The following is an 11,661-nucleotide window of genomic DNA, read 5'->3' on the forward strand; positions in this document are numbered from 1 at the left end:
ATATGTCATAACAGAGAAGCATCATTTAGGAAGCAAAATTAGGAACTTTCTCAAGAGAGAGCTCATTCTTTCCTGGAGAACAACCATAGAAAATCTTATTACACCCACATAATTGAAATTACTGAATTGGAAGGCTTCTGACAACTGAAGGATAGTATGATAGAAGGCCTCAGTGGAAAAGCTTATGTATTTATATGTGTGTGGGGGGGGGTTATGTTGGAGCAAGAGATGCTGATGGCTGCTAACTCAGATATGATGTAGCAAACTTACTTACAAAAATGTGAAAATAAATTTTGGGATGGTAAAAAAGCAAAGTATGCATATTGTACATTTGTAGTATCTACATTTCATTACAGAGGGGAGAAGCCATATGACTTTCTAATTCATATAGATATCGAATTATGGAGAATGATAGTGGATGGGGACATTAAAGACTAAAGATAAAATTAACATTAGATTGGGAAAAGTATACAAGGTCCCAAAATGCAACAAACTAGCAGGAACAGAAGTGAATAGCCAAGACTGTGTGGAATACACTTGAAGAGTTTAGTACATAAAGATTTAGTACATAAGATGGAAAATAGGCCTAAAGATGTTCAGAAGAATTCCCACCGGGAAGATCCAGGCACAAAAAGCTAAGGAATATTTGACCAAACATGGGCTAAGGAATTGAGGTAAAACAATAAAAATAGGCATGCAGAGTCTTAAAGGCAAGTACCATGGACAGTAACAGTATCCCTGGAAAAGTACTAGAGCACAGGGATTGAAATCAGACTGATATATGATCATTATCATCTGGGAAAAAAACAGAGAGACAGAGCAAACTACATTGTGAAGATAGCTACACAAAGACTGTATCCAAGTGAGCAGCATATATGCCACAGGTCCTATAGAAGTTAAGAATAGCAGCTTTAGTTTTGAGAAAAGGCAGTGAGTACAGAGAAGGAGATCACTTAGGTCCCCATCAACAGTGATCATGACCTTATTAACAATTCCTAATGTTTTTTTTCTACCTGAAGTCATAGGACCTCATATAAAAGTGACTGAAAATTAAAATGTGTACCGTACTATTGTCCTGGATAGTGGAGCACAAGCAACTATTGTGTTCCAATCATTCTACAAAAGATATTTGAAGAAAATACCTTTAAAGGCTTTTAGAAGACTTTGGCCTTGGAGAACTAAATGCCAGATATTACCCATATATGGGTAGCACTTAGCACTTTGACATCACCTCCTCACTTCTCTGCTTGTATAACTTCACATAGCAGCCCATCAACCATTTGCCGATTTTGGCAATCATCCACAGAACTGTGGCAAAGAAGGCTGGTTCAATGAAGTGAAAGTCACGTAAGCTTATTGTCATAATTTTTGATGGAAGTCTCAACCTTTCAGCTATACTGCCCTTTGTTTATAATCCAGTTCTTTAGCTATTACACTTTGGCTTTTACTCCTTCTTTAGCTATCAACATAGCTTCAATGTCCCACATCCTTCTGGAATGGGCATCTGCATCCACATTTGTTTCCCCTGATTGGGATCTAATTCTGAATTCATATTTGGTTAGAGCTGCATCCCATTTCTGGCAAATGGCATTTAACTTGCACAATGGTCAGGACATGTTAGAAGATTATTGTCAGTCCACATTTGTAACTTTGCTCCATACATTTGGTCTTTGAAACTGCTCACTTCAAAGCCAGAAAAATCTAGTTTGTGAATTTAGTAATGGATCTTGCTGTTAGTCAAGCCTCTGCTCATAAATGCAACTGGTTTTATGTGACCATCACACCTAAGATATCTCTCCACTAAGACAGAAGCTAGCAGAAATCTACCATCTATCTTTATCTTCAGCTTGAAAAAATGCTGAAATAAAGAAACAATAGTATGATCACCTGCCTGTTTACAAGACTTTTAATGGGGCACAGAGTTTTGTAGAGAAATGTTGGTATTGACAGGTCATATAAGTTAACTGATTCATGGAAAGTTACTCTGTGCTTAGCTGTTGAAAGACTAAATGACTTGCCTTTTTACAAAATAGCCCCAAAGACTGGTGGTGTCTTTAAAGACAAATAACCAAAATTACTTATTACTTATTGTACTTATTATACTTCCTCTACTTATTATACTTCCTGATGGATAGATTGGGAATGATGGACACTGACTTTAGTAGGCTGTACAAAAAAGAGACCACCTGTCAATGATTCAAAAACTTCCTGATCCAGAAAATGGATCAGAAAGAGCTCTTTCAAGTGAAGGCTGTTTACTATACCCATCAAACCAGTTCAAATGATCAGAGAAGACTGAACCCAAAGTTATCACTAGTCCTGCTTATAATTTCATCAACAGAGTACAGCCCTCAGACATACGGACATAGCCCTCAGAATATAATAACAGTGCTTGTCAGCCTGTACCTTGAGCTCAGATTTAGGTAGGCAAGACTATAGCTTTGATGAGGATTGCAATCATCTTATATCATCAACCAGCTGTGTACAGAGTTAGTTAAGTCAAATAGATCATAGGAAAGCAAGGCCTATCCAGCCAGTGACCAGACTAATTTGTGACTTTTGAGTTGAAATTGGTAAAATAAGTTTAATTATTGCTTGGTATTGTGACACAGGCCTCTAGTCCCTGGTGCTAGGAAATCTAAGATGATTGGATTTCTTGAGTTCAGAGTTCCGAGCTGCAGTAGGGTTAAGGGCCATTGGGTGCTCACACTAACTATAGCACCAATATGGTGAGCTCAGGGGGTGGAGGGACACCAGGATGCCTAGGGAGTGGTGAACTAGATCATGGTGAAAAAAATGGAGCAGGTTAAAGCTTTCATGCCAATTAGTATTGGGATCAGGCCAGTCAGTGGTCATTGCCCTCCCAACTCAAGTAATAGGGAGATTTGGTTTCAAAATAAATTAAAAGAAATGGTTTAAACATAAACTAGGAAGTAATGCTAATGTTTCCCGATACAACGTGCGCCTTGTATGTAATTACATTTGTTCATTGATGAATGTGTTCATTACTGCATATTCAATGGTGTTTTTTATTATATTCTTGTTATGCTTATATGCTTAGTATTGTCATTATGTCTGTTACAGATACCATTGTTAACTTTTCTTAGTTTATCTGGTGGCTCTGGGTACATAGTTGTGGTATTTTGATTACCTTGAAGGCCTGCTTTAGGTAGACTTATAGTATATGGTATCTTTGCTTTTACTTTATAGATATGCATGTGCTGTTGTGGTATGTGCACATAATGTTTTCTGCATGTACCGGAGATCTGTGGTCACTGAATCAGTTTGTCAAGTAATAGTTTGTGTTATTCTATGTCTATTATATGTATTGTTGATATATATATTTGCAAAATAAAAGGCAACTTAAGGTGATTATCTAGGGTACTGGGTTAAACATACTTGTTCTGTTATGTACTGATATGCATTTGATGCTATGATGCACTATTCTTGATGCCAAACATCTGATTTTGCAGGGGTCTACAAAATTCTAAATCCCAGGGAGGAATGAAGCACTTTACCCCAGGGCCTGTCAGGGATGGAGAGCAGAAGGCAGGAGAAGAAAGATATTTTGCTGTAGATATCATGTGGATAAGAATTTCAAACACTGGCTAACCGTCATGGTAAATGTAGTTCATTGTGCCCACAGAATGATTGTGTGATTCAAAACCACGGAGCAAGATTTGAATAATCCTGTGCAGTAAGTAAATGATGGAGCTAGAGAGGAGAAAAATACAGCATAGAAAGTAGTTACATGTCCACTCGCCAGTGGCATCAATAGCACCATAGAACAAAAATAGGGACAGTCCAGTAGGGTTAATAGTTCCCAGGTTTCCCCACAATGGTCATTGTTATCCTCCACAGAAAAATGGTGCATTAGTGATAGGAGTAGAAGATAAGACTGAAGTTTTCTTCCTCCTGTGTAAATCCTGTGACTGAACAAGGGTCTTTTTTTCTCCTTCCACTTTCTTAGTTTTTCCTTCTTCTGTTCTTTCAGATGTAGATTTAAACACAACGTATCAGATTTCCCCTTTAAGCTGCTTCCTTTGAATGAGTGAATGAATAAATAGACATGCACTTATTAAGTATTTATTATGTTTTGAGCACAGTGTTAAGCTCTGAGAATACAAGTTTAAAAAAAGTGAGATATTCCCTGCTCTCAAGGCACTCAAATTATAATTGGGGGAGACAGCATATACAAGAAAGTTGAGCTACTGAGTAGATGGAAAGGTTTGGAATCTTAAGAGTACAGTAGTAGAGTGGATGGCAAAACTTAAAGGCCTTCCAGTTACATAAGTAGGTAATACTATTGTGCCAACAGATTGCAAGGCATAAAGCCGTGGAAGGTTTTAAGGCATGAGGTACATTAGGAAGCAGAGGCAAGGCAGATAGTAAGGACTGGTAATCATCCATCTCATTGAAAGGGATAGAGTTGTTGAGTCTCATTTAATTTAAGCCCAGTGAACAATCAAGCAGCCCAGGAGAAAGGAGAAGACAAGAGTAATCCCAGTGGTGGCATGCCTTCATTTCCTGGTTGAACTCTAGGACATCTCAAGGCCAGGGGAAGAGTTGAGGAGGGAAGGAAAGGTGAGGAGGGCACCTAGTAGCAGTGGGCCTTCCTAATGCCTATCTGGATGGATTCTATGATGGTAATAATATTGTGAAGTCTAGTTCCTCTAGGTAACTATTGGACTAATTCCAACTGCTCTCTGTGTACTTAATTTTGTGCAGAATATGTGGGTGATACCGGCTCAGAGAGGTGTTTAGCTCACAGTGGTAATTAGCTGCAAGTGTCCTTTTTTCCTATTGGTGGCTTACAGGCCACTTGGAGGCAAAAATGAGCTAGTGACATTGACATATTAAATTTTTTTTCTCATTACCCAATAAATCTAACAGGCAGTGATAAAACAAAGTCAGAATTTTCTTTTCTTCTGTCTTGATAGAGACAGTATTCATTGTGATTGTAATCAAAAATGCCTGGAACTAAGTTATCTCTTCTGTTCTGAACTAGAAGAACACCGAGGAGGGGAAAATTGGAGGAGAAGGTTATAACTAGGAGTGACTCTTCTCTCCGAGCTAGTGTAAGTGGTCAAAGATAGGTGCTGTCTGAGTGCATTCTGTCCCTTTCTCTTGCTGTGGGTGCAGACAGGGACAGAGTGAGGAGTGTTTAGTCTGCTGTTCATCATTTCTTGCTTCCACTATCACTTACTGCTTCCACCTGCATAGTGAGAGGGCTGGACACCTTGCTCTCAGAGAATCAATTGAATTAGCTAGATCTGACTAGTGTGAAGAAGAGAAGACTGAGGAGACATAGTTGACTTCAAGTATTTGAAGAGCTCTCGTATGGAAAAGGGACTAGACTTGTTCTACATGGCACCTAGAGGTGTTATAAAAGGTATTTTTGTTTAGGCATGAGTTGAGCTAGATTATTTCTGAAGTCCTCTCCACATCAGATTCTGAGAATAAGGAAAAAAAAACCTATGCATGGTATACTATAACCAAATATGTATATACAGGGGAAATTGTTCAGTATAACTGCTTTACCAAAGGCTGCTGAGAAAGCCCCTTCCCCCACCACCTCTCCTAATTAGTTGGCCTCTTGCCTTAAAAAGAAACAGGAAAACAGACTGCTGCATGTAATGCTGGTAGAACAACTCATTACATTTGATGTATCCTAAGCACCCAAGAAAATGCAGTCTGAGATAATGGCAGTGTCTAGACAGCAGACACAACCAGACTTTGATACAACAGCAATGGTGAGTGTGCAGTTCACTGCTGTCCATATGCTAAAATTCCTCTAGATATGATACGAACACACTCACTGCATCTAGATGAGGTGTTAAAGAAATTGTTGTAACTGAACACTTTGGATATTCTGTGGCCCATTGACTGAGCAGCATTATACCATTTCTTTGCCCATGGTAGGTACTCAATATATATTTTTGTAGAATCTCAGAGTTAGAAGGGCATCAAAGTCCCTAGACTAAAAGTAATCTAATGGAGCCTCTATATGAGCAGGAATCTTTTATTCTTCTCCCTCACAAGCATTCCTGATGAAGAGTTAAACTATCTTCCTTTGGAAGGCTACCAGTAATGGAAAACTCATTCTATCTTAAGTCATCCTTTTCAGCTTTTTAATAGCTCTGGGAAGTTTTTTTTCTCCTAAAATCAATGCAAAACACCTGCCTCTCTAAAATATCCATCTATTGCTCCTAGGTATTTCTGTTTCTGTGGTTCAAGAAGAGCAAGTTAAATCAACAAGTATTTATTAAGCATCACTGTGCTAATTGCTAGTTCAATGCATGACACAAATAGCTAATAACTTTTGTCATTCTGACATTTTGTCTTTATTATCACAACCTAAGATTATATTGGGTACTTATTTTGCTGTCATGTCATACTTTTAATTCATATACTGACATTATGCTTAGTTCAATGAGATAGCTGTAAAAAAAATGTTTGGCATAACACCTTACACAGAAGTTCTTATTCGCTTATTCCCTTCCCTTATCCTCAATGGCTTTTTCATAGGAACTATTGTCTGAATAGTCCTCCCTTGCACCTAGATCTGTAAATCTGATTTTTTGAATGTCAATGTAGGATGCTACATTTATCTCTATTCTACTATATCATATTAGATTTTACCTATTTTTCTAGCTTGTATAGTTCTTTTGGATTGCCTTTTCTTTCATCAAATGTGTTAGCTAATGTCCCAGTGTCATCCACACATCTGATAACCATTGTTGTCTTTACCCAAGTCATTGATAAAATCAGCATAAGGCCAAGGACAGATCCTCAGCACATGCTACTGGACTTCCCTCAATCAACACATTTTGGATCTTGCTGTTGAGTTAAATTCTCCTAACCATTCTCTCATTCAGCCTTCATTTCTCCATCTTGTCCACATGTATATTATGAAAGGGTTTGCCAAGCAACCTGCCAAAATTGAGGAAATAGATTTGGAAATCCAGGAATTGAAATATGTCTTGGCATTGCCTAGATTGGGGGTGGGGAACCTGCAGCCTTGAGGCCCCATGTGAACCTCACAGAACAAAACCCATTTGTACAGCCTTTTGACCAATTCAGTCACAGGGCCACACTTAAAGACCTAGAGGACCACATGTGGCCTCAAGGCTGCAGGTTTCCCTCCTATTGCCTAGATTAAAATTATGTAGAAAAAGACCAATACCTACATAAATGAAGTGAAAGAAAATTGGTTGAAAAACTGAATTTCACCTGAAGGAGAAAAGATGTAAGTTGGATGCGAAAGTTGCCTTTCAAGCATTAGTAGGGTTATCTTGGGAAAAGATAAATAAAACTAATTCCCATGGCCCCAGGGAGGCAGAATTCACCTAACATAAGGGGGAAAATGATTCATTTGATCAACCACTTCCTCTCTGTGAGAACCAGTTTCCTCATCATTCCAATTAAGGGTTGGACTTGCCAATCTCTAATGTTCCTTCCAGCTCCAACATACTAGGACTCTGAGTTGTTCAATTCTCTGTTCTACCTCATTAGGCACAACTTTAGTCTTTTGACCAACTGCCTAGGTGGCATAATCTTTGCTTCACAATTTCATCATCAGCATTGTAAGCACAAAAGGCAACATGGAAAAGTTAAAAAAAATGGGGCAGGATTGGAATTAGAAAGGCCTGGATTCAAGGCTTGCCTCTTACACATGCTGGCTATATGACCATGGATAAGATATGTAATTTCTCATTGTCCCCAGAGAATTTTCTAATATGAATTTACAGATGAATGACCTGCTGATGTGCATTGGTAGATAGACTTCCCACATTGGGAGTTACCCATGCTGATGGAATAACAGGTTCAGACTCTCCCCAAAATGAAAAGTACATTAGAAACCTATTTTACAACTTTTTAACCAGCCAGGATATATGATATGTAAATTTGAAGAATCTCAAGGGTAAACATCTGTTTAAAATGTTTAATCCATAAGCATGTTCTCACTGGGAAAAGAGCTCTGCCACGTATGCTTTGGCAAAGCAGCAGTAACTGCTGATGAATAACTATTTGTATCATTTCTGAACCAACCTCTACCCATAGGGCAAGAACATTATAGCATGTTAAAAAAGGATTAGACAGGCATCAGCTAAATTAGTCTTATTCTAGTTCTGTTAGTCTCTCTGGTATATATTTAATAACATTACTATGGAATACCAGTAACAAAAATTTCCTTCTTTCAAGTGTCATTGCAATGGAAAGTAAAATGGTTTCTTTAAAAAAAAAAGTACCAACATTTTACCATCTTGAGCAATAGAAGATTAGTAAAGCAGGTTAAATTTTCTCTCCTTAAAAAGTATCACTCACACAAAATAAGAATTTAACAAAACTGCTTCTTAATATAATCCATAGCCTGTGCAGAGAAACTTCTGCCAAGGTTTATAGAATTGCTTTTAATGGATAGAAGTGCTAGGAAACAAATAGTAGGAATCCTGTTGTTGACTTATTTGGATAAAAATTCCCTATGCTTATCATAAAGTCTAGCCCAAATCACATTTTAACAAATCCCCCCATCATTTTTTAAAAGTGAAAATGATAAATTTTAACATGTCATTCCTTCCAAGGTAAAAGGGATTTCCCCTAAAAGGGCCTTATTGAACTTCAGATTGATGTCTTCAGACTTCTCCAGCCACATGTGACATATTTTAACTACACCTCTCTAAAAGACACTTAAAAATCTTTTAGAGCCTAAAATTCCAGCATCCTGGGGACTCCATCATTCTCTAAGCCCATTAGAGCTAAGGCTATTCTTTTACTCAAACTAGTTAAAATACTAGTGCTCTGTTAGGTATTTGCAAAGATTTAAAATAATCTGCCGAAGTCTCTAGGGTCCCTTTGAGATCTAAGGCTCTGTGATTCTATGATGTATAGAGATGTTCTCTGGGCAACAGGCAAAGAAAATTTAATACAATTATGCCTGTGATGTTTTCACAGGGCAATCCAAAGTAACACGTCATACTATATGCTTTAAAAAGTAATTCTTTCTGGATTCTTCCTCTTTCTCTTTTCTTGCTTTGGAGTGCACAAACATAAAATTCCTTATCATCAAGCTGGAGCTTTATTCACAGATCTTCCCAGCACTTCCTACCTCTCTCATTTTAATTCACAGCAGTCTATACCTATCTTGCACTCATTCTGTTTTCAACATATCCATTTATAGATTGAACCATTTTGAGTTTTCAGTTGAAAGTTGTTTCTCAGGCTTTATTCTTCATTTATGGGAGAGGGGGTGGGGTAATAGTTATATCCTAAGTTAATTGCAATTAAAATTATTCATATTATTGATAATGAGTTAAGTAATCATGAGTAATGTAAGTAAGCTGAACTTTGTTCTCATAACAAATTGAGAATACAGTATTTAAATGAAGTACCTCATGTATACTAGGGCACACACTACCATATTCAAAAGATTAATATTAACACATTAACTCAAATCTGCTGGGGAGCCATTCACATAAAAATGCTAAGAATGTGAAGAGTGCCCAAATCATGCATTCTTTTCCTTACGGTCAACAATTTATATTAATTGCTCTAAAAGTTGGTAATATCCTCAGATGACAGGGAAGTTATGGTAATTTAGAGATACAAAATTGATTTATGATCAAAGAGACTCCCTTAACACATTTCCCACTTTCCCCACACCTCCAGTTAACCTGCTTACCTTGGAAATCAGGAACTCTAATGTCAACTCACTAATGTAAAGCAAGGAATTTCTTGACTAGATGAGAAAAAAGAATTCTTCCTCTCCTTGCATTTCCAGTAGAGAGCCTTTTGGAGAGCTCTGTTTGCTACAGCATTTCTGCCAGAGGCAGACGTGTTTGAAAATTTGTGGAAGAAAATTCTAGTGCAAGGAAGCTAGTTTTTCCACCAAGTCATCAGATTTAAAAAATGTTGTAAAATGTTCATGCACTGGTCACGTCATAGAAAACACATTAGCACTGAATTATTTGGGGATCAACATTGCCAACTGATGTGAGTAAATTTCCAAAGCAGACCTTTCAGAGAATAAAAAACTGATATATAGGGTAAGAATCACCAGAATGTTTATTATATTACATTTCTGCTATAATGCCCTACTACACTTTGTCTTTGAAAAGAGAGCTTCAATTAGAGATTGGAAGACCATATACTAGGAAGGATACATAGAATACAATGCTGAACATAGAGTCAGGGAGACATGGTTTCAAGTTCTAATTCTGATACTTCCTTGCCAGTGAGTTGTAGTTTCATTCAGTGGAGATAGTAGCCCAGTAAGAGACTATGAACCCTGCAGGGAGCAGGCCTAGTGAGTCAAGGCACAAGACCCAAGGAGTTTTGTGAGAGGACAGAGTGCAACCATAATTTTCAAGAGTTTAACAGAGGAAGAGGAACAGCTAAAGAGGAACATCTAGGCTAAAAAGCCCAGCAGAATTAGCTGTTGATCAGACAGTGAAGCCAGGGTTAACACTGTGAGGACACCATGAAAAGAGAAAGAACATTGGAGTCCTGCCATGCTGGCAGTTAAAGTCACCTGGGCCACATATGCTCCCTATATGAGTAACTCTCCACTTGCATATTCTATGTGCATGCTCACTCTTCCCACTGATATTTTGTGTGGTTCTGGGAATGTCTTTCCCATACTTATGAGGAATGTTCTGTTACTATTGTTTATCTGATTCCATCTCGATAGATGCCTCTACTTTGAGCTAATAGTGCCCTTGGCTAATTATTTAAGGTAAATGTGCTGGTGAGAGCTTATGAGCCATGGTTTAGTACTGCACATTCACAGAAAACCTTGAATGTAGGAACAGCCATCCTCTTGGACAACTAACCCATGAGAAGTATTCTAGTGGAGGCATTCCACTGTGGGAGCTCATCCAGGCTATATTTGGTGTGTCCTATACAATGGCAGGGACCCACCAGGGAAAGATAAGATTTTTGTTCTGTTTTCAGACTATGATTGAAAATCATTTTTCTGATGTGTTTCCTTTACAAGGAAGACCAATTTGTTTGAGATAACTTTTGCACAATTGGATGTTTATGTACTGAGTTTTATTATATTCCTATGTCCATTATAAGCATGGAAGCTGATAAGAGCATCATGGATGCTGCATCCCTAGAACATTGGCTGCATCCCTAGCAATTCATCTAGAGCGCACTGTGGTAGCTCATCTCCGTTAGATTTTTTAATTTCTTCCTTGGACAGATCTAGACTTTTTGCCTTACTGTAAAATTAATTTGAACAGCTTGTCTGGGGTCCTTATGGACTGTAGGTCCTTAGTATCAGGCTTGCCTAATGTCCTAGAAACCCAGAATGATGAACCTGAAGTGCTTAATCCCTTTGGAACTTTTAAAAATTTATTTGATTTCTTTTAAAGTTAGCCTAGTTGTTCTAGTGAAGGGTGAGTCCAGACCTCTATTTAGAAGACCCCATGTGTTGCAGCAGTCCAGCAGGGAAATTTTAATTGTAGTATGTGTCTCAGGGATGTATTGGAAATTTTTGTCTGAACCTCCAGTTGGAAGGTCTTATGTATTGTAGACATTTTCAGTGTCTTGTATGCTTTGGGGACCCAGAAAATTTTGGGGATGCAACAGTTTAGTTTATCAATTTAATGTGAGTAGATGACTTTCAGTTGGCATCAGGTTATCAACACATCTTGG

At 37.9% G+C, this 11,661-nt stretch overlaps 1 protein-coding gene across 1 annotated transcript in view; it reads right to left on the reverse strand.

Moving 5' to 3' along the window:
- Positions 1–9,825, reverse strand: part of LOC110220914 (protein TUNAR) — an 88,528-nt gene extending 78,703 nt beyond the window's left edge. Inside the window, exon 1 of the mRNA XM_078150425.1 lies at positions 9,683–9,825. The gene's annotated coding sequence lies outside the window, so the exon portion shown is untranslated. The remainder of the gene's footprint in view (positions 1–9,682) is intronic.
- Between the last annotated feature and the right edge of the window lie 1,836 nt (positions 9,826–11,661).

Source organism: Phascolarctos cinereus, unplaced genomic scaffold, assembly GCF_003287225.1.
Source record: "Phascolarctos cinereus isolate Bilbo 61053 unplaced genomic scaffold, phaCin_HiC Scaffold_2;HRSCAF=192, whole genome shotgun sequence".
Taxonomy (NCBI): Eukaryota; Metazoa; Chordata; class Mammalia; order Diprotodontia; family Phascolarctidae; genus Phascolarctos; species Phascolarctos cinereus.